Source organism: Manis javanica, chromosome 9, assembly GCF_040802235.1.
Source record: "Manis javanica isolate MJ-LG chromosome 9, MJ_LKY, whole genome shotgun sequence".
Classification (NCBI taxonomy): Eukaryota; Metazoa; Chordata; class Mammalia; order Pholidota; family Manidae; genus Manis; species Manis javanica.
Window position 1 is genome coordinate 114,921,190 of NC_133164.1, and position 25,354 is coordinate 114,946,543.

The 25,354-nt window shown below is 34.9% G+C and overlaps 1 pseudogene; it reads right to left on the minus strand.

Annotated features, from left to right (window-relative positions):
• Positions 1–416: 416 nt before the first annotated feature.
• LOC108405678 (CBY1-interacting BAR domain-containing protein 1-like) lies at positions 417–25,097 on the minus strand (annotated as a pseudogene).
• Positions 25,098–25,354: the final 257 nt, after the last annotated feature.

The window sequence follows — 25,354 nt, forward strand, 5'->3', positions numbered from 1 at the left end:
TGCTTTTCTGATTAAGACGTTATGGAATAGAATTTCCGTTTAATCAGCACTGTCTCCGATCCTTTCTGGTGATGAAGCATAGTATCTTAACCATGAGCAGAATTGTTAGATCTTTTGTTTTCTGCCATCTACTTACATTGAAGCCTCAACTAGGTATAGTGCTTTAATATGAAATACTTTTGAAATACACAACTTTTTAAAAAGGGACCTATACAAAAAGATCATATAATGCTAGATAGGATGTTGAAATGACTGGTTCGTAATATTTTTTAGAATGTTCATTTTGGTCAGTGTAAATTTCCTTTAATTATTTTCCATTTTCAGTGGGATTTCATTTTTAGGTTTAACATATCAAGCCAGTATAAAGTTGTACAATTTAGTAATTCTGGATCCAGTGAAAATGGAAATAATGAAGTTTACTTAAGAAAATCACTTTCTTCTTTTGTAACATCCAAGTCTTCATCATCTTCATTATCATCTGCTTGTTGACTGTTCTTTACTTGACAGGGAGATGTGTGTCCTGTCTGAGATACACACCGAGCTGACAGTGACCTCTGAAGAGACAACTTTGAATTTGCTCTTCTGACATCTAAACAAAATGAATAATCTAGTGGGTACTAGAGAATTTCAGAAAACCCTTAAATCTTCTTCACCAATCTTTTGTGTATTTTGATAGGTGGCAGTGTAGAACTCTAAATCTTTTCCATGAAGTAACATTTTGATAGTGATAAATTACGAAAATATAGTCTCTATATCCTTATTTTTCTATTTTTCGGAATCGTCCATAGTTTCCTCTAGATGACGGATTGTTCGGGTAGCACCCATTTGGCTGTCAGTAGTTTGGTTTCTGCCTGTGAAATGACACGTTGATCAGATGGGTTTTGCTGACATGTTCTTTCTGAATTAATTGTTTAACTTCTCGATTCCTTGCTGTTCATGTTGCTTTGGGATCATTGTGTTTCATCTTCACAGTGGTTCTATTAGCTTTCAAAGGTTCAACTACTTTGGCTTCAAGTCTTGCAACATCTGCTTGTCAATGATCCTGAAGTTTGGTAAACATGTCAGCAAAGTTTTTCAGGCCCTTCTTTAAATTTGGGGTCTCTGTAGAAGCATACATATTGATTTCATCCATCAGGAGGTTCTCTATGTCTCACAGTCTGACAGTGTTCCACACATAGCAAAGATTTGGCACCGCTCTCCAGTGCTTCACATTGTGACAGTTGTCTTGCAGTTGTCTGGTTTGGGTATGCCTGCTTTCCAAGCTGAGCCTCTATTGTTTTCATGTATTTCATTTCTACATATATGGCAATTCCACAAAAATGGTATTTTCGTCCTACTGTTGTCTTTTAAAAAAGGCCATAATACCTAAGACAATCTGTAGATTCAGTACAATACCTATCAAAATACCAATGACATTTTTCACAGAACAAGAAAAAACAATCCGCAAATTTGCATGGAACTACAGAAGACTCCAAGTAGCCAAAGCAGTCTTGAGAAAGAAGAACAAAACTGGGGGTATCATGCTCCCTGATTTAAAGCTATACTGCAAAGTTAGTCTCAAAACAGTAGGCACTGGCAAAGAACAGATGCATGTATCAATAACACAGAGCAGAGAGCCCAGAAATAAACCCATGTGTCCATGATCAATTAATAAGTGACAAAGAAGGCAAGGATATACAATGGGAAAAAGACAGTCTTTTAAATTAATGGTGCTGGGAAAACTGGACAGCTACATGCAAAAGAATGAAACTAGGTCACAGTCTACTCCATACACAAAGACCTACATGTAAGACCTGAAACCATACAACTTCTAGAAGAAAACATAGGCAGTAAGCTCTTGAAAATCAGCATTAGTAATTTTTTCTAACTATATCTCCCCTGGCAAGGCAAACAAAAGCAAAAATAAGCAAATAGGACTACTTCAAACTAAGAAACTTCTGCACAGCAAAGTAAACCATCAACAGAATGAGAAGACAATGTAGTGTATGGGAGAATATATCTGCAAATGATGTACCTGATAAGGGGCAAATATCCAGAAGATATAAAGAACTCATACAACTCAAAACCAGAAAAAAAAGAGAGATGATCCAATTAAAAAATGAGCAGAGGACCTGGATAGACATTTTTTCAAAGAAGACATACAGGCCAACAGACATATGAAAAGCTGTTCAACATCACTAATAATCAGGAAAATGTAAATCAAAGCCATAGGTGAGATATTACTTCACACCAGTCAGAATGGCTGCTGCCCAAAAGGCAAGAAATAACAGTGCTGGCAAACATGTGGGAAAGAGGGACCCATTGTGCACTGTTGGTGGGAATGTACATTGGTGAAGCCAATGTGGAAAGAATATGGAAATTTCTAAAAAAACTAAAAATAGAAATATGATATGACCTAGTCATTCCACTTCCAGGAATATATCTGAAGGAAACAAAGTCACTGATTCAAAAAGATACAAGCACTCCTGTGTTTAACTCAGCCTTCTTTGCAGTAGCCAAGACATGGAAGTAACTGAAGTGTCCATCATAGATGAATGGATGTAGCAGATGTGGTACATATATGCAATGGAATATTACTCAGCCATAAAAAGTATGAAATCCTGCCATTTACATCAACATGGCTAGACCTATGATAAGTCATATCTTGTCATAATAAGCCAAACGCCATGTGATTTCACTTAGATATGGAATCTAAAAAATAAAACAAAAAAAATTAAGCATAAGTAGACCCACAGACACAGAGAAGAGACTGGTGAGTGCCATGGGGGAGGGAGGGAGGAGTTTGGGTAAAAGAAATGAAGAAATTCTCAAAAAAATGTATAGAGAATGATCTTCTAAATTTACCAAAATATTTAATTTTACAAAGTTCTTATTTCTTCCTGAGAACTGAAATTTCAGCTTTACTTCAGTCTGAGTGACCTACATCCATATTTCTTTCAGAGAAGATCCCTGGACAATGGGCCTGTTCAGATATTGCTCTCCTGAATGTATACTTATTTCATCTTCATTTCAGTCCTTTAAAGATGTTCCTCTCTTTTTTTCTGGCTTCCACTATTTCTAACACAAAGTCAGCTGACCTTATTATTATTAGTCCCTTTGATATAATAGCCCATATCCTCAGGTGCTTTCCAGATATTTGTCTTTACTTCCGTTTTTTAGCATTTTTTGATATGATGCTCCTAAGTGTAGTTTTCTATTTATTTATCTTATTGTGGATTTGTTAAACTTTTTGAAACTATATATTAATAATAAGTTTTTAAATAAGTTTGAAATAATTTCAGCCAATATTTCTTCAAATGTTTGTCCCTTTTGCCCTTTCTGCTCACCTTGTCTAACTTTATTAATAAATTAGATTACCTTATATGCTTTTACAGATTATAAAGGTTGTGTTTGTTCTCAGTTTTATTTATTTTTTACTCTTGGGACTTTAGGTTGAATATTGTTCTCTACTTAATTGAACCTTTATTCTTCATTGACAAATCAGTTGTTCTACATGATGTGTTCTACATGATGAGATTACAGATATTTTAATATCCAGTATTTGCAACTGCTTCTATTTTCTATAGCTTGCCTTAAAGTCCCTATCTCTTCTTTCAATGTATACATGATTTCCTATACTTTCTGTAATGTATTTTTATGATTATCTAAAAATCTTTATTTTCTAACATAATCATCTGTGGTTCTGCATCCCTATTTTTGTTTCACAAGTTTGATTGTTTTTTAATTGCACAATGAAGATTGCAGATGTTACTTTGCAAAGCACTTGATACTTTTGTCTTCCTCTGAAAAGTGCTGATTTGTGTTCTAGTAGGAATTATTTTATGAGAGATGACCTTGGTAATGTAAGCTTAGTTTTAAGCTTCATTCATTTGGCATATTTCATTTTTTTCCAAGTTATTAGTACTATGATATAATCTTTAATCCTAAGGCATGGTTCTTTGATGGTTTCAATGGAAATTCCAAAGTATTTATCCACTCCCTAAAACATTTGGGCTTTAACTTAAAAATGTAACTTTCCTGGAACTGAGGAGGTGCTGAAATCTCTGTTTGGTCCTTTTAACCTTTGTATCTATTAATTTACTCTGGCCATCCTGGATTCATGTCCTTCATATTGCAGTATAGATTAAGCCAAGATTTTGAGTGAATTTTTTATATAGCAACATTCGGCTGTGACATCTTGGGTTGTGATATTTCTTGCCTAAATTTACAGCCACTCTGCCTGGCATGTCTTTATCTTTATTTTTCAGTGTAATAACATTCTCACTTTCTGCATGAAGTATATTTGCTTGAATATCATGCAGACCAGGGGGAACTTAGATAAAAATTTAGTCTTAAACATTCTGAATATATCCTTTAAGGCCCTTCAGTTTCTACCTGTATCCTCGGTAGTAATTTCAGACAGTTGATTTTTTCCCTAGAATTTGTAATTGCTATTGGCAAGACAATAACTCATATTAGCCATTCAGTCATTAACAGAAGCAGAAATTTAATGTACATGTTTGAAGGATGGAATTACACGGTATACGTGTGTAAGCTTATATAGTCCTTACTGAATTACTAGCAGTTTAGTATCCTATTGCACAAAATTTTCACATTTGATTGATTGATGGACTGTTTTAGAGCATAAGAAGTGGGCAGAGAACTTTATTTTAATTATCTTTTCTAAATTTTGGAACGATGTATGTGGAAAAGACAAGATAATGATTTTCTTCTTATCCAATCACAATTTCATTTTCACATAATGGCTTAAGCACATCTTATAAAAAGTCATGAGGGAGTTATACAAACATTTAGGGCTATTGCAAAGAAACTGTTGGGCAAATTCATTTTACAAGTAATTATTATAATGAAAAATATAATTGAAGATTCTAGTCGTAGCCTTGAAACGAGAGAATCTTATTCAAAATAGATGCTTATCTCCAATTAAAAATCAGTTTTCATTTAAGTTTTTGTGAGCAGAAGTTGGAAAAAAAGTGTCATTTTATCCTTTACAACTATCCTTTCACAGTCAAATATCAACAGCAAGTAGCGACGTCATCTAGTTGTGAGAGCTGGTTACAATGCAAATAGATGGAGAGCCTCAGAATTTGAATTTGTAAGTTCTTCCGGTGATTTCGTGTACAGAATTTGAAGGCAACTGCCTTAAAAAATAGATTAATATTCAATTTAGTCACAAAATTGTAATTAATTTTTAAGTGGTTTCCTTTCTCAAGGAGCTTCTAAAAAGTTGTCTCGTATCGTATTCATAAAATGCTTGGAAACAACAGAACAAAAGCCAACGTTGTAAGTAAGAATCAACCACAGTTGGCTTATGTAAACCTAAAATGTCTCAAATAACAGGTCAAAATATAGTGTCAGATCGCAACATGTGCAAACTGAACCTCTCGCTCTGTGTTAAGTATCGTTCCTGATGATCACTGCGCCCAAGAACCGCACTGACCCCGATGTCAAGATTAACAGTCAACAATATTTTAATCACTCACTGAAATATGCAATGATGAAAAAACATACAATATAGTAGCAAACGACATGAACGTATTCAAAGTAAACAGGACAGCAAGGAGAACCTGGGTGTGGCACAGATTGAAAGAAAGCTGGAGAAGGCTCTGAGGAAACACATTTCTGAACATACTCAGGAAAAGAGCTCTCCAAGCTCCAAATTCTTCCCATCAGCCCATGAGGAGGAGAGTGGGTGGGGGTCGGATCCGGATGTGTGCAGTAGCGAGGAGGCCGGGCGTCTCTTACCTGAAGCACCCTGAGGCTCTGCGCCGTGTCCCCTTCATGCAGTGCTCCACTGGGACATAGGGTTACTGTGTCTAGATGTGGAGGGTCAACTTCAGGAGGAAAAAAAAGGTTAACTATTATCTTCTGTATGAAGTTGTTCTTGATACTTTATGAAGTTCTGAATATTATTCATTGGAAGACATTAGTAGAGTTAATTTTTTAAGGAAACTAAGAAGACTTGATCTTTTATGTAGAATTTTTGATGTCTCGTCCCTCTGTTTAATTATGATAGTGCTTTTTTGTAGATTTGATAACTTCACAATATACAAAAGTGAGAGGCACAGGGTTCTTGTGCCAAAGTGTGGTAAAAATTGTAATGTTTTAGGGTTTACATTTATTTTACGCCGCCTGCTGTCACCCTGAAGGATCTGTGGATTTCTTTTCTACAGAATCCACAGAAGGAGCATTCTGCAGAATGTAATTCTCCCAGTTGTTATACAGAAACAGGGAAAGGAAATTAGTGTTAAAAATCGGTGATATCCATATAAAATTCCTAATTCAGTTAATAATATTAAGCAAAAGCTAATTTCTTAATTTTGACAAATGTATATGGTTATGTAAAATATTTACATCAGGAGAGTTGGTGAAAGTATATGGGAACTTGCAGTAATATTGTTGAAATTCTTCTAAAAATGACTTCAAAATAAAAAGATTAAAAAATGCATCGTGTGACACTAAAGCAAATTTAGTTGGGAGACTTTTTGATAATTTTCTTCAAAATAGATGGTACACATTTTCACAGCTGTCCTGCACTCCATTTTCTCCCCCTCTCAGGCCCTTTAAGTCAGTGATTACCCCCTGGTCCTACTGATGCTAATGGAATAGGCCCTGGTTAGCTGCTTGCCGAATGAATCAGTCTTTTAGATGTATTTAAAGAACACTTTATTATTGGGATTTGTATTGCCTTGAAAGGTGCTCCTAACATTTTCTTTTGAATCACTTAAGTTTGAATTGCCCCTGACCCGCCACATTGTCTGCCTTTGGTTCCCTTCATGAAAGACACCCGTGATGATTTAAAAAGGGACACACTGCACGCACCCTCTCCCTTCAGGTGTCACAAAGGAATCTTTGAACTTTGCAAGTCATCTGTCCCTACATGGTTTTTATTTTACTATTTGGTCTCTGATAAGAAATGATAAAAAATAAGGTAATCATTATTAAAGTTACTCCACATTGAACAGATCAAAATAGCATGAATTGGGTCACTGACTAGAGAAAATTTAAAAGGGTCTATTGGGTACAGTTCCTGATTTTAAGGTTCCTTTGAAATGTTCCCTAGGTTGCGGGGTTTTCCTGCATTCGTGATCCCCTAGGGGGTGCTCTTGTGCACGCTTGGTTTGCACGTGTGTATGGACACATGTTCTTTCATAACTGGTTTCAGTGCTTTGACAAACTCAGTCCACACCTTCCTGTGTGTTCTCAATCCATTCACTCACTTCTGTGCTTTCTTTGCTATCTTAATTCTTTCAATTTTTTCATTTCACCACTGAAAGTATCTCACTGATTCTGGAAAACTCACATGGTACTATGTATGTTTTCCACATCACATTTTTAAAAATCTCAAAGACTTTGTATATTCATGTTCTTGCATATGACCTATTTAATTCCCTAACATTTCTATCACCACTGTTCTACTGAAGCTATTCTTTAAAAAGCCCCAATTCCTTACTAGTAACCAAGTTGTTTAGTACTCATACTTATTGACGTCTCTGGATAGTTGGGCACCATGGGACCCCAGCTTCCTAGAAACCCTTCTCCACTGACTTCGGTAACATCCTCAGCTCCTGCTACTATTCTGGTCTCCTCCCCTGCACTCAGTATGTGCTCTGGTTCTACTCTTTCATTCACCGTTTCATGGGTTCTGACTTTGACCTTCTAATTACTCCTCATCTGTACTCTTTTCCTTGTCTATACAACGGTGCACTTAGACTTTACTAATCACCTGTGCCTGTGGACTCTGATATCTATGTCCATGTCTGATATTTTTCCTGAACAGTAACCCTACCTTGCTGAACACAGCTGCTGTATATTTCTACCAGGATCCCCCATAAATGCCAAAACTAATGTCATCCAAAAGTGCTCTGCTCATTCTACTTATGTCATGAACTGATTCTCCCCATGTATTTGTCAGTGTCAAAGATGTAAACATACTTCTTTTCACAGAGTTTCAGTCCTTCTCTTTAGCTTACCTTAAACAGTTGTTCTATATTCAAGATCTTTCAGGTTTACCTGTGTTTTTGCTGCCTTCTTCATTCCCACTTCCACTGCCCCTTTCCAAGCACTCATCACCTCTCCTAGACCCTGGTACTCATCTCATTATTGGCCACTCATTTTGGTAGATTCATAAGCATGTCATAAACTTAGATCCCAACCCTCCCTGCAACACTTGCTGCTCTTATTCTGATGGTGGTTTGGTTTTGCCATTAAAATGTCAACGTCTCTGTTAAGAGACACAGAAGAAAAATGTATGTTGCTGCCTTTGGTTGAAATAAAAGAAACTCACAAGAAGTGCAGATATCTAAGTGTGATGATTCTAAACATTGTCATTCAACTTCAGTTCTAGCTGTAAATGAATTCCGCCTCTGTGCTCATTTTATGCCCTTTCACACACACTCTTCTTAATTCACCACCAATGTAATCAGAGAAAACCTGACATGAACCCCTAAGCTAATTATGTTGGCTGAGGCCAGGTTGTGCGTGTGGAATAGCTTAAACCAACAAGGTCTAAGGGATGTGACATGACCTTGTGGGCATGAGGAGCCACAGTCAGTACTGGACGAACAGTAGGGGTATCAGATTCAAGGAGAAAGGGTGAATCTATACACAAAGAAGAAGACAAAAACGGGAGGGATTTAAACCAGCTTGAAAAAAGTAGGTATTTGCATGAAGTGAAAATATTTAGCAGGAGTCAGGCCCAGAAAAAGTGCTTGTCTGGATTAGGAGGTAAATTGGTCGAGAGGTGAACATGGTAAGAAAGGTAAAAAAAGTTGGGCCTGGGTTTTCATATTGTTTGTGTTTTTAATTAATGTACTAGATTAGAATTATATTTTCTGGGACCTATGTTGGGATTTATCAGTGGACTAATGGGCCCCATTTAAGCCATCCAGCTCTTCAAACTCTGTCCTTAGATACTAAAGTGTTACTATCTCTAGACTCTTTCCTATCTCAACATAAATGATTTGGCTTTGAAAGCTCCCTTCTGTAAATCCTCTGTGGAGGTCTTGTTTTCTAAGTATTAGAGTGTGGCCAGTAGTCCTAAAACTCCAAATACCACTTCTCTGTAGTGCAGGAATTTTTAACATGAAAGCCCATGGCTATAGTAGCCTTGTGAACTCTGAAACTGCCTGCATTTTTGGGTGTCTGCTTAAGGATTTTAACATATCCTTAATGACGGGAGATCTGAAAAAACTACTGCCCCTGAGGTTTATTGATGTGAATTGGAGGCTGGAAATCTTTTAAAACAAATCTGCTCATGCAATCCTGTTCTATAACCTGCCCCTTGACTCTTAGAATTAAGCCCAAATCTGTGGAATGTAACCTGTACTTGAGTGCTAAGTCCATTCTGAATTCTCTAGACTGGGTGTGCATTGTTTTGCCTCTGGACCTGTGGCTTAAAAGCATATTATTTCAATTCCCTTAACAAGCTATGCCTTCTCTCATCTCAAGGTCTTGCATATTCTTTTTTTCAGAAGAACTGGAAGTACAGGTAGTTTCAGGAAGTACTGATTTGTTGAATGGTTGCAGGATTTGATTTGATATCTTAGAGCTCCTAATTTGAGTGTGTAGTTACATTCATATATCCCATAGCATCTTTCACAGAATTTTAGTACATAGTAAATTGAGATTCAATAATTGTTGACTGAATGGAAGTTGTTTTCAAAATTCTGCTTTCCTAAAGACAGTTACCCTCATATGTTCTCTTTATTTCCCATGTGTAAAAATGTTAAGGGATCTAATTTCTATGTTAATTGTTTAAAAAAGTGTTTCCAAAAAGATGTACACTAATATTCACGTTTAAGGCTTTAGAAACATCACACAGTTTCTTTAGCTCCCTAAGGTGTTTGTGCATGTGAAATATGTGGAGACTTATCATTTGATTTTTCATATTCTGTAGCCATGTGAGTTGATATGCACAGATTATAGTGAGACCATATACCTTTCTGCACATTTTAAAGAATTATATGCATGTGCCTCATTGTATGTTGACTGAAAAATGGAAGCAGTAATACTGAGAGAGAGCACTTAATTGCTTAAACCATTGTCTTGGCACAGTGAGCCTTTCATAATTCTTGATAATATGTTTCTGATTATCTGTTAAGAATCTACTAATAAAAATCTTAAGAATTTACATGAATGGAAGAGTTTGTCCATAATTATGGTCCTTGCCGTTTTAAGTAAGTGAGCTATAAACAATAGGAGTACACTGGAATTAAATAATAAAAGGTGATACATAAATATAGAGAAATGAATGTTTTCTCAATTATGCTTCTATGTTGTGAAGCATACTATTTTCAGCCACTAGATGCTTTTTGGATATGGCTCACATTGTCCAGAATACTCATAACCCTGTGATATATAAACACAATTTTGTCTCAGAAAAAATAACTTTAAGAGTAGGTGTTGTTAGACAATGTAATGCATGCTGATACATTAGAGAGAATATGAGAAATTAAAGCACACAAAAGCTGTTTTATCTATATTTTTAAAAAATCATTTTGTATTTGCACAGTGCCTAGCAGCTAAATTCATTACCTCAGGATCTATTGATAGAGTTAGAAAATGGGGCTCTAGCAGTCACACCACTACAGTAAGACATTTGCCAGGGTACCAGCCTCCCCTTTGATTCTGGTTTGATGAAAGTTGCCCAGGAAGGAGTGCAGCTCACTTTAAGAACACCACATATGCAGTGCCCCTTAATTGAGTGAAGAATCAATCACTTTGACCCTTGGACTTTCAAAAGTAAATACACTCTCATTGATCACCTCTCACCTAGCCTCCTTGTGGCACTGGAGCCCACGCCCAGACCCCATGCGGGCCTTAATAATGGACATTTATAACAAAGATGAAAGACTGAATATGAGGATTGAAAAACATAATGAGATATTAGATGAATATATTGAGAGCTTATTACAAGTCACGCATTGTGCTGTAGATTTTTACATGGGTTATCTTAACTTGTCACAGCAAATCTATGAAATAGGCATGATTATTAAAATTCTCTACTAGTATCTAGCTTGATAAAATGAGGTTCAGAGGAAAGCAAAACTGGCCTTGGGCCACACAGTTTTCATGGTTGAACTTGGACTGGAACTTAGTCTTAGAATAAAAGTCCAGGCTTCTAACACATAGAATAAAAGTCCAGGCACAGGAATGAGATAAAACCAAGGTGGCTTTGAGTGAAGATAGCTGCCACTGGTAATTTGGAAAAACTGTATTTGAAGCTACATGGTCTTAACCACACAATTTTGTTTGTTTTAATACGTAGTGGGCCCAGAGCTGTGCTTTAGAAGTTGGGGTTTAGAGAATGAAGATAGAATGGGAACCAGTAAATCTTCTTAGCATTCTTAGCCTTCCATTCCCATTCCTTCTCTCACCATTCTACACATACAGAAGTGAATGAGCTGGACACATAAATCCCATAACAGCTATCCGTAATCCTTAATCTGTCCCTCTTTTAGTGTGCTTATAAGAAAGGCCAATAGCTTTCAGTAAAATATGATATGGACTGAAGCAGAGAGCTCTGCACAATTTTTAGGATTTGGCTTGACAAAATCTGTTTATTTTTTCCTCAGGAGCAGGAAATACATACAATGAAGTGAATTTATATGCTGCATAAACAATTCACAGAGTGCAGGTTTTTCTGGGAAATTGACTGATATTACTATATCATCAGTGTACCTTTATTTAGCGCTTGTCAGTTGGGTTTTTGCCCTCATGTTCAGAATCATAGATAGACAAATATACTTGTATTTTTGATGCTATCACTTAAAAATATTCCAATATATCTTTTTCCATTTTACTAAAAAGCAAAAACAGTATTAAAAATGCCCTTGCCTATTTTAAATTTATCAAGTCTTTAAAATTTTACATTTAGAATTTACCAACTGTAATGTAGAGGATCTAACTCTTTAGCTCTGTCAACAAGAGTTGTTCCAGTACCTATTCCAGGTTTCTGGGTTTTCCCAGGACTTGGGGTATGCTCAACACTAAGAAGCACCTGAAATAATGAGTTATGTCTCACATCAAGTGTACTTGTACCATGATCCTGTACTCACAAGGGATATCACAGTCTTTCTTGTTGATCTGGGACTTGGCCTTATAATCATTTTAAGACTACGCTCTGGGCAGACTACATAATTATTGATACTGGAGGTGGGCATGAAATCTGTTGTTTTGTTATGTCCCTGTAAATGTTTCATCTATGTCCCACTAAATAGCTCTACTGTGGTAATCTAGAAAGCCAAAAAGAAACAAAAATAGCTGGAAAAATAAACAATGAATGACTCCAAAATGCACTATGCATTTGCACAAGAAATTTCCCCAAGCCTCCATTTAGTAAAATATACTAGAGAAAGTAACACATTTTACTGGGTTATTTCAGAAATAGGTGGAAATTTAATGAAAGGACAACTGAGCAAGTGATTTGGAGAGGCCATTATAAACCAATTAATGTATATTTGAAGAAAAACAAATGTCAGGGAAGTCTTCTATTTAAAATCTATAATCTTAAGGCTTTACAGGTGCGTAATAATTGCAAAAATATATATTGTGTTTAGAATTCACAAACATCTTGTGTTTGTGCATGTGTGTGTGTGTGCGTGTGTATTTTAAAGTTCAGTGGATTTCAAAAATTCAAGTCTGTAGGATGAAAATCAGTGCAAAACAATATTTAGTAATAGTCAACCAACTTGGAATAAGTTTAGTAATTCTCTTACATTTGTAGGTTATGCTATTGAGAGTAAAATATGTATCCCAAGGAAAAAGAGATAGAAGACACTACTTTTACTATTAATTACATTATATTTGATATGTAAGTCCATTTCTAGGTCACTCTTACTAAAGCAATGTCATGCTAATCAGCTTCTGTTGTGAAGATACTAAAGTTTTAAAGTTCTTCCTTGATTTTGAACTGTCAATAAAACTTAAAAACAACAACTTTAAACTACTTAACCTATTATTTGCTAATAATTAAAATGTGTAAAGAAGAGCAATCAATACTTGGAACTTTGATTTAAATATCTTAGCTCTTCTCTTTAATAAAAATTATTTAAAAAGTCTTAATTAGTAGTTCATGAATATTAATGTTAGCAAGATATGTCTGAGTCGTGCTAATTCTCAATAGGATATCATTCTCTGCAAAATAATGCCATTGAGGAAAGTAAGTTTAATTTTTCAAGTGTGGGGAAAAACTAAGTCCAGAAATATTAAATTTATTATATTTAAAAGAATTGTAGGTTAGCCTCATTGGATTTCATAAATTTCTGTTGAATGACCAATAAATACAAATATAAAATACACACCACACAGACACATATTGATTTATTTAAAATAATTTGCAATGTATATTTATGTTGTTTTCAAAAATGATCAGTGAGCAATAATAGAATGAGGAAATAGAATGCAGTCCATTATATATTACGTGGTTACTGAAAGAAAAGAAATATTTCTGATTCTGGAGAGTGTTAACAAGTATTTGGAATAAGATATATTAGAAAAAATATCTAATTCCTGTTTCACTGATATATTAGGGCAAAAGTTTCCAAATGACAAACTTGTAGTAATACTTCTGTTAAACCACAGTGATGAAACAATGTGTATTGGAAACATTAACAATGATTTAAAAAGAATAACCCCATAAATATTTTAAGAACACTAGGAGTGAAACCTTAGTTTTCAGAATAAATTCCTTTAAAGAGCAAAAATTCACACTCTTGTATACACACACACACACACACACACACACACACACACTTAGAAACCATCTTCTAAATTGTTTTTCATTCTATCTTTGAATTCCAACAATCAAATTTAATAACATGCCTTATATTCTATAAATCAGTTTGGCCAAATTTATGCTAAATAGTTTGGTTGCATTGTTTTGAAAAAACAGAAGGCCATTTTGAAGAGCCATAGTCTCTTTTCATTATGTACCATGTTCAGATTCCTGCATTTACTCTTTATTATGGCTATGAACACATTGCTTTTACTTCATTTGTGTTCACTTGTATAGCAAACACAGTAATACGGTATTTGAGGATTTGGATCTATACCTGTGGGTATGTTGTCTCCATAATTACATCGTCTTCCTTTATTTCTATATCTTCTTATTTGACAGTTTTCCTAGAGTGATTGTAAATTCCTTAAGACAGGATTTTTGTTGTATTATGAAGCTTTTTCTGTGATAACCATTTATCATAACCAGAGATCCCTGTCTGTATATTAGGTACTCAATCCATCATTTAAAAATGTGTTGGGGGGCAGAACATGCAGAAGCTAATTTTAATTAATAACTAAACACACTTCCAAAATTCTGAAGCTCTAAGGGCTTGCCAAATAAATGACTTGAGTACCTCTTTTTTTCCAATGTGGTCTGTTCATTTTGGTAGCAGCTAAATGGGAGGTAAGTGACCTGCAAAATCCACAAGCTACATACTAGCATCATGCATAAATTGTATTTTATTTTAGCCAAGTTCTAAGTAACTCCTGGCCACAATAGGTATTTAATAAAAGTTACTAACAGATGGAATCACTGAGGGCTAAGCACAATTTCAATCCACTTGATAAGTATGTCTTAAAGATTAATAACATCTTAAATCCAAAGAGATCCCCAATCTTGCAATCCTTTTCATATTAAAATTTTATATATTTAGATTTCAAAAGATTTATCAGGGATTGTCTATAAAACTGAACTAGCCAATTGTTCATGTATGTTTTGTTTTGTCATAACTTTCCTACTATTAGCCTCTTATATTTAAATATTAAAAAAATTAAGGAAAAGGTAGCCATTGTATTTGTAGTTTCCTTTTTTAAGTAATTATATTCAAGCTAAGAACACATTTTTTTCTCAGTTCATTTTTCTCAAGGTATTTTTCTTAATTGATACTCCTGTGGCATTACCTAGAAATGAAAAGTTCTGGTTAACCCCTTCCGCTAATTTAGAGAAAGCCAAAATTAAGTTATGACAAGTGCCATTCATACCTAAGCACTGAGAATCACTGAGCAACAACTAATTAAAAAAACTGATTTATTTCTTGCCTAAAATTTTAAACTTTGGAGGAATGAGATGGGTTTGCTGGTCTACTGTGACTGTCTGTGTTTTTTATTTGCATCCACATAATGATGTAATTAGGACAGTTGACCTGGGTCTAGATATTGAGGGACTGTCCTTGGAAACTGGATTGGATGAAGGTATCAACTATAGTTTAAAATATATGGTAAGTGAAACTATTCCACTATTTTCTGTTAGTAACTAGAGAATGAAACATGTTTTATAAAACTATTTCTGGGAGAAAGAAAACTTAAAGGGCTAGAATTATGAGTTAATAACTGATATCAATACCTGCTACCAATGTTGAATCCACAATTTGACATTGGTAGTTCTACATATTTCTTCCTGACCTACACTCTTAATATGGTATGGATAATGCTTACCCTAAGTATAATGACTACAATTTGCCATTAGAAAATAGAATTCTTTATGAGAATTTAATTGTCCAGTTTGTTTCCTGGAGCTGGAGATTCTATAAGAATATTGGATCTCATCCTTGCTCATAATGATTTTATTCTCTAACTGAGGAAATGAGACAAGCATGAACCAGTTGATAAACAGAAATGTTAAATGTTACAAAGCACTTAAGTAAGAACAGGGTGGTATGAGATTATGTTATTGCTCATGTATATATTAAAGGAACAAGATATGTACGTGCCTTTTAGGTCTGACAGCTGGCTATCTCTGTTGACCTCACCTTGTGAAATTACATTAAAAACCAGGGACTCTAAGAGTAAAAGGCACCTTAGGTAAGAAAAAGTTTGAGAAACAATGACTTAAATAATGTTCAGTGTCTTTTGCAAGACTTTTCTTTTTTAAAATAGGCTGATGTTCATTGAGGTATTCAAAATGTGGACATAGTCTACAGTAGTAGATACTGTATTTTTCAAGCCTCTTTTTTTTCACCTTGTATTCCACAAAATACATTTAAGAAATGTTATCTTACTAACTTTCCCATAGTTCATGTTGATACTCAGTCTTGATGCTTAGGTATTGAATTTTGTCACTAAATGGAAACTAGAACTCTCTCTTATTAATAGACTTGCACTAACCAATATCATAAGACTGATCTATGAAATCAGAATGCCAACAATTCAATTAAGAATGAGAAATAGAACTGGGGAAATAAGCTATAATTAGGAGACTAGTCGGTGAACTAGTGAAGGAGGAAAATCAGTGAGAATCTTTGCTATCTTGATCTGGGTGATTTTTACAATAGTGTACACACGTCAAATTTCATTGAGGTGTACACTAATATTTGTGCATTGTATTGTATGTGACTCAATAATAATAAAATAATAATAATAATAATACAGTGAAGACCTATAACTGGTTTGACTCTCTTCCTCTGGTCTATTCAGTTTGATAGAATCTGTGGCAAATTTAGATTTGGAATCCAGTCCATTAAGTTCCAATTCACTATATTTTACTGAAGTGAGCTGTGGGTATTTAATGTATGGAATTGTTTTTCTTTAGTGTATAATATAAAATTATTATTTTCTACAGTTTTTAGAGGGAGTTATAAAGTATATATGAAGAATTATTATGTTATGTTTTTGTGGCCTTGGTTATTTTTGCTAATTTTAATATTTCCATATCTGGAACAATTTTATTTTCATACTCCATAATAACATGTGAAGCATGGTAGTTTTTTTCTTGACTAGTTTTCATACATGATTAGAGTAGCTTCTCAAAATTCTGGAACTACTTTTGAATCCTGTCAGAAATAAATGAAGAACTTCAATTGAATCCTTTAGAATCCTTTTGAGCTCTTTAAATTAGATTATCCCTCTCTGCAACTTTCAATTCAAATGAAAAAACCACAGGAGATGCGACCCGATTGTTAATAGAAGGAGTGTCTGATTCAGGTACAAATGTACAAACATACCTCACATTACATTTTAAAAATTGACTTTGCAAGATATATAGCAATTTTTAACTATGCATTTGTGTAAGTTTGCAATAAAACACGTAAAAAGAATAGTCAGTTTAAGGTAAGACAGTTTTTTAGAATGTGAAATTCTACATTTATCACCTAGGTTACATAACTGTTCAATGTAAAATAGAATTATTCTGTGGTAGTTTTGTTTTTATAGTTTTCTGTATAATATAAAAATGAAGAAGAATTTTTCATTTGAAATGTTGGCTGTGGTATGCACAGATTATCAAACAATTTAGGCAAATATTTCACTAGAGAATTAAAACAATGCCAATCATTGTTTATGATCTGAAGCATGATTATTGAATTGCTTTTCCAGGTCTGAAAATATGTTAGGAACTTCTGACCATTTCCATGTACAAACTAATATTGATTATTACAATGTCTTCCAAAGCTACATTTAAACTACTAAAAGTGGGATTTGTGAACCCAGTTTTAGAATTCACAAGTTATCTTTCTTTTTCAATTTTCATTGTGTAAATATGTTTTTCCATCTATTTTTTCTTTATACAGTTTGCATCACATTGGGTCACAAATTTAAATATCACATTATGATAGTCTCTGAATAAGTATATGTACTTTTTTTCTGATATCCCATTTAACTTTAAGGAGTGTGTGTGTGTGTGTGTGTGTGTGTGTGTGTGTGTGTGTGTAAGAGAGAGAGGGAGAAGTTTGCATTGATAGCTACCCCAGTTTGCATAAAATATATGATCCACGATATAAAAATGAGTCTGGCACAACAGTATTTGTAGTAATTTATGGCTAATTGTATCTACTTAAAAATATTTTTGTTATGTTTATACTGTAAATGGGCCTGTGAAAAAGATTCACTTGGTGACAAAGAAGGGATCAGAACAAAATTTCCTTGGTTCACACACTTATAGGAGGATAAAACTGAAGCAATCATTGAACACCAGTCTTCCCAAGTATATTAAGTTGCCTTTACTTTGACACTTTAAGGAGACACAACTGAGAACTGCACAAGTAAACTAACTACTCTGAGATGGGAGATGCCAGTGTGTGATGAGCCCGAGGTTCCAAGCCCATGTCTGTTTGACTAATAGGTCAGACATCATTTTACTTTAATATATTTACCTTCTTTTATATGCTGACACTTAACAAGGCTATTTCCTTCTACTCTTTGTTTGAACAGTTTTGTGATGAAATGGTAGTGTCATCATTTCTGTAGACACCAGAAACTTGTTAAAACCGGAAACATTAACAAGATTGGGTATACTCTTTCGGTTTGTTGGACAAAAAGATTAGAAATATAAGTGAGTTCCAAAATGAATGGGTATGAATGGAAATAAAAACAAGAAGAACAAGGCTATGAGAATAGTGAAAAACAAAGCGTCAAGGCAAAGAGAAAACTAAAAGCCACGATGTTTATTTACAGGGGGCTCTTGTAGAAAGCTCTAGAAGCATGAGAATGCACACTACTTGATTTCATCCACACAGTTACTTTTAATGAGAAGGATCCGCAAGTCTGCATGCTTCGTGTCAGGTTACACCTACTGTGTAAACCTCCTTGCCTTGTTTGAACTGGACTGTGGGTAAAATTGCAGTATTTCCACAATCTCTTGCCTGGCTTTAGTCCATCTCCAAATCAGTACAAGGGGCATGCGAAGAGGCGAGTGTGCACCAGGAGCAGAACAAATTGTTTGTTTCTTCCTGGCCAGGACAGGGAGAGACACAGCGAGTGGGAGTACACAAATGGAGCCACGATTCTTGTAAGCAATAAACGGATTTCTCTCACTTTATTTTATGCTTTGACTGATTTCAGCTTCAAAGGTTTATTTGCCCCAGGCTGGGAACACCTTCCCCACCCCCCGGAGTACAGGAAGAATGTAAAGATATCTGGATTTTGAGGACAGACAACAAAACAGGAAAAATCATATTAAATTCTGTATACTAGTGCAAAACTCAAGGCTAAAGGCTTCCTTTCTCAAGAAACTCTACAATACTTCCACAGGGAAACAAAATTCAGGTAAAAAAAATCACAAAAAAGAAAAGCTGTCATTATCAAAAGGGACTTTAATTTAAAGTATATTAATAAATGCACCATGAACTCCTAGTAAAGAAAGGTGTCAGGCAGTCGCCTGAAGGCTGTTCTTCTTTCACTACTTGAGGCTCCTGTGCCACTTTTCAAGTGGTGGTGCTGTTGATGACAGTTATTGCCCACCTTCCTAAAATTGGTCTTCAAAATGACTTTGTGCTTTAATGCAGACGGAAAAATTCTTCATTCTGGTGATCAGTTCCAAAGCCTCAGAAACAGTGCAATCAGTCACACGCCGCGCCTGATGGATGCGTCAGGCGATAAGCGGAGCTGTAGCTGTTTCAGGGCCACTGCGTCGGAATCTGCAATTTGACTCAATTCCTTTCGAGCCTATGGTTTTGGGGTAAACCAAGGGTCAGCAAAAGTTGACCCTCTTCAGCATGGACCATTTGAAACACTAAAAAATCGAATTAAGAAGATTGAATATTGATTTAGAAAGCACTTTGCAGTTATTCCTGATTTCAATAATTCCAATAGTGAAAAACTAAAATTTCATTTAATGAAAGCATTTGAACTTTATTCAGTTTTTTTCAAATATTTTTATAATAATAACTTTGGCAACTTATACAAAATCACCAAATTCCTTGGAAAACAGAATATAAACTATACTGATCTGGTAGCCTGTTTTAATATATACTTTTAACAAAAATTATATATATTTAAGCTGTACATGTGGTTTGATAAGCATATATTTATAGTGAAATGTTCACAGTCAACCTAATTAAAGTATCACCTCATATAGATACCGTTCCTTTTTGTGATGCTCGGTTCAAACACTTACAGGAGGATACTCTTTTAGCATATTTCAAGGAGTTAGTATGATATAACTATACTGTATTCATCATGCTTGTACATAAATCTTTAGAATGATCAATCCTACATAACTTCAGGTTTGTAGCCTTTGACTAGTACCTCCCAACCCCTGCTAACTACTGTTCTTCTCTATTGTGGTTTTTTTTAGATTTTGCCTTTAGAGATCATAAAATATCTTTTTCTATCTAGCTTATTTCACTTAGTATAGTGTCTTCCAGGTTCATCCATACTATCACAAATGTCAGGATTTCCTTCTTTCTCATGATGAACAATATTCTATAGTATATGCATCACATCTTCTTTATCCATTCATCTGTTAAAGGACACCTCTGCTGTTTCCATGTCTTTGCTAATGTGGATAATGTCTCAAAGAGCAAAGACATCTCTTTGAGACAGTGATTTCATTATTGTTGAAGAGTTTCTTACAAGGAATTTCTAAGAAGGACATTGTATTTGATCTTGATAAAGAGTTTATTATACTGATTTCTTTACTATTTCTATGAACCATGGCAGGAAATAAAATGTTTACATTGTCATTGGCTTGGGTTTAGAAATGAATTAAGCCAAGTCTAAAGAGCAAAATTCAAAATTCAATGAACAAAAGAAAAAGCAACAATACAAGTATCTATGAAAGAAACAATTTTAGTGAAAAATCTGAACAACTGATATATCAAAACTGTTTATTATTTGGAGTACCCATTCAATTTTTCAGTGTTTTTATAGACACTTCGAACATTTTAAATCATGTAATATACACAATAACTTTATTTGCATCTTGTCTTCTTTTGCCTTTAACTTAGCTTTCATCATTTCATTCAAAAAATATTTATTTCGTACTTGGTATGCATCAAACATTCTGAAAAATCACATTTTAGCTTCTGAGGCCAAATGACCAAATATTAGATTTGTGTTTCTAAAATATGGCTATTAAGCTATCAGGTGGAATCTATTATTAGAGACATATTTTGACAAGAGTCTAGTCATTAAATGATGACAACCTCCATTGTTACTCTAAATCCTGGTGAATCAATAAGTTTTATATCTGCTTAGAGAAAGGGCACTAACCTTTAAATTAGTGCTTCACATGAAGAAGTAATTAGATGCTCACTTTTGGAGGGGTCGAACCATCACCAATTGTACAAATTCCTGCCTCTGAAGCCGCATTCATTAACGTAGTAATGAGCTGTTGAAATAGCAATGCAGAGCAAACCTACAATGCAGGGAAACTAATTGTCTTACGGGTACTTTCAGCTATCCTGCTGTTACAAAGGCAGATCTCCATGTAAGGTAGACATTTTAAATTCTGTGGTTGGTGAAATATGATGCTCTGTTCACAGATCTCAGACTCACGGATTTCTGACACCCTGAATTGTAGATCTGATATCGTTCAGCAATTTAAGCAAAATGCCCCACGAAACTTCCTTAGTGTTATCCAGGGAGGTCTTTTTGCTGCATAAAATGGGGCTCCTTGATTCTCAACTTACAGAAGACCATGGTCAGAAAATCATCTCATCTCTTCTGTCTTGTTTCTTCATTCTGTCTTGAAGTACCCCATTTGGTCACACAGACATAAATTCTATTGGATATAAATTTGTAATAATAATTTATTTCCCTACAATTGGGCATTTAAAAATTAACCTGCTGGGGGCTAGATCCATGTATGCTTGGCCTTTAGTCTATTTCACGTTCCTGTCCCTTCCTTCTGAATCTAGAGCTCCTTGAGAATCAGATCATAGCTCCTTATTGTCTATTTCCTATTCTTCCCCTTACCATTTTCTCCCTACCGTTTATCTATCATTTTTCTTCTAGTTTTGAGACACTTTCTTTCCCTTATGATTGTCAGGACTGATTGCACAGACATTTATGAACTCATTACTTTATGAAATACATTGTGCCATAGGATGTAAATGAGTTACATAGAGCATGGTCATAGTGCTTGGAAAGTGCATGATCTTGTTTTCTACCTGCTAGGATGACATAAACCAGTGGTTATTCTTTAAGAGTCTCTAAATTTGCACATAGGAGATCATTAATTATATATTAATAACATTCTGGTTTAATGGATTATGTTTTTCTACATTGCCAAGAAACATGACTTCCTATACCAGTGTTCTGATCTCCAGCTTAACCCCAATAACATGGTCTTCTTGGGTTTTCAAATTTGATGCATTTGGCCACCATCCAACACCTAGACAGGTCCTTATGGCCTGTGTATAATGGGGACATTGAATGCAGCTAAAATGATTAAATAAAAACATTGTGTTACATATCACTATTAAACCTTGATGTAGTCTCATATTAACAAATTTCTTGTCACTTTTGCTTTGCATTCTATAGCTATAGCCTGCCATGATTTAGTTGGCTCATTAATTATGCTATTTGCTGATTTTATGAAAGCTGAAATGGATTGAAAATTAGAATGGGAAGAAAATTAAATAATTGGAGAGCCAACCACAAAAGACTTCCTTTTGAATTTCACTGATTAGCATACTCCATATGCTTTATAATCAATTGTGTCCCACAATTCAAAGTCAATATTTGTCCTAGCAATTTTAGCAAGTAGATTTTAGTTACAAGATGATGAAAGAAGCAAAATTAGAAATAATTTCTATGTTGAATTCATGTCTCTTGACTTTTTCATCTCTAATCAGTTGAATTCTAATTTGTTGAGTTACATATTGTAATGAAAACATTGGTGTTTTAGACATTTCTCATGTCTTTTTTCAATTATTTTACTATATTTTTAACATGTACGTCTCTTAAGACTCAGATATTGAGAACTTACATTATTTAAAAATAAATTTTATGAGTTAATGCAACTCTTCCTTAATGAAGTGACAATGTATATGCAAGGCATAAGTCAAACAAAAAAATCATTAATTGGGAAAGAATGGGAAATTATAAATAGGATATATTGTGATACTTGATCACAAAGTACAGTATCAGGGCAAAGAGACTAGATGATGTCATTCTCTTGCCTGTGACAGCTAAATAAATAAATATTATTATTAACAATAATACTAAATAATACTAACCTTACTATCTACCTACTTCCCTGTCTGCCTCCCTAACCTATCCACCTACCCACATACAAGGAGAATCTTGCAAACAATGGCATCAAATGTGTTTCATAGTGTGTTTTCTCCAGTAGGAACCATTTTCCTTCTTTGTTCTTTGGAGTGTATCTTAACATAACAGTAGCAACCACAGTGGTTTCGATTTATTTATAATTAGTGGCATAGAGCTCACTAATTACAGAATACATTATTTCTTTCCCTAAATTATCAATCCTGAGCTTAGATTCATTTCTAATTTGAGCTGTAAAATGAGCAATATACCAGTCCAAGAGGCTTTTAAAGCAGATTTATATAACAATGGGGTAAAATTAACTTCTCTGCAAAAGAAGAACACAGTTGAGTTGACATGAAATGCATTAAAAGTGATGCTTTCTGTCTTTCTCCTGGTAGCAGTTTGCCTAAAATCCATTGAAAAATGTTGTCATCTGCTTAGCTTCTGCAAATAGAAAGGGTGTATGGCTATAATGTAAATATTTTTATACCATGAGGTTTTAGCAAGAAACAGGTCTATGTGATTAAGATTTTCCTCTCTTTTTACTTCTGAGCCACAAAGTCAAAGACCAGTTGTAATTACCTGCCTTTCCCTTAGTCCCCCAAGGCTCGGACTGAAAATCTGTAACATTTGTAAATCTGTTAATACTGAAGACTAAATTGTTAGGACATGGGAATGATCAATACATTTATGATCTTGAGGGTAGACATAAGAGATTGTAGAGGTTCCATTTTGATTTTTGAAAACATGTTTTCTATAACTTCTGTATCTCTGTTTAAAGACATTGTTTCCTAAGTGAATTTGCATCTTTGATAGACTAGTGCAGCAATTACTTGGTTTCCCCTACAGTGTCTCTTGAATGGCTAGATAAACTCTCACTCATAAATAGCTAAGTTAACAGAATTCTTGATAACATTTACATGGGACATAAAATTCAGCTTTCTCCATGTTGTTTCATGAATGGAATGCATTGTTTTATATTGTGAGATTTGCCATTCCGTCACAATGTCAATTAATATGACATTATCTCAAAAATTATGTTACTGATGTCTGGGAAGACTGCAGACATCAGTAGAAAACAAAAGTCATGTGAAAAACACCATCATATATAACTTTATTAACCTATATAACGTATATCAAGTATGATGAATAAGTAAAGTGGAAAACTAATATTTGAATGATGGGAGTAGACAGACCCATCTTTTTGTTTAGGTACTTATTTGGGCTTTTTCTTAGAGAGGCAGCCCCATTTCCTGATCTCCAAGTTCTTGGTTGAGCTTAGCCGTGGGACTGCAGTGGACTCTTCTTAATGGAAGGCAGAGAGGGAAGGTATTCTCTTATGGAGAAATTACTATTGCACCTACATTTATCATGCATCAGTAAAAGCATCTCTCTCCGCAAAATGCCAATTCACTTTCTCCCACTGCTTATTCTGTGACTCCTATGTTTCAGCTCTACTGAAGTATGCTTCTATCAGCACTGTGATTAATTTTGTTATCTGCTTATAAATACCATTCTTCATTTAAGATATTCACTGTGTTGACAAGTAGGATGTTGAGTCAGTTTTGTAACCTAATGAGTCAGTTTGCCATCTCTGCCTTCAAATCGTATCTCTCTGCTTTGCTACTTAATCTTTAAGTAAAAAAGCTACTGCTAAGCCCTGTAGCTCTGCAAGTACACTTGCTAAAATCATCAAAAGGAATTTTGCTTACAGTTAGAGATTTCTACAAATAGCTCCTTACCTGAAGCTTGCCTCCTCCAGGAGATAAGAAAATGTGTATGAGAATATTGATTGTGCTGTCAGTGAGTTTTAGGAGCATCATGACCAGACCTAGGCTGGCAGAAGTCAACTAACCAAGGACACGGAGTTTCTCCACTTCCTCGAATGCTTGCTGGGGCCCAGATGTCTGCAGCCCTCAGTCCTCTCTAACCTGCTCCCCAACTCGCTCCCCCTTTCCCTAGCATAAAAGAAGCTTGCCATCCACCCTGTGTTAAGATGGTGCTTTAGGACGTTAGCCCACCATCTTCTTGGTCAGCTGGCTTTCTGAGTAAAGTTGCTTTTCTTGCAACACCTCTTCTCCTGACTTACTAGCATGTTGTGCGGCAAGTGGCGCGAGCTTGGATTTGATAACAGTTTGAGTCTGAGTTTTCTTGACCTCAGTATTCATGCCCTTACTGCACCTCCCCACTGTGCTTCCCTTACAAGGAAAACACTAGTTACACCTTGTAGCTCGCATGTTGGGCCGCGACGCCTCATCCAGCCCACCAAGCGGCATGCACAGTTAGCCTACTTAGTCCACCCAAAGCACAATTACTGTGGACTTACGCAGCCTAGTATTACATAAGGTCTTTCTTTATTTTCTACTTTCTGAATAGAGGGGACTCATATAATTTTGAAAACAGAATCTGTCATATTAGTGTACTA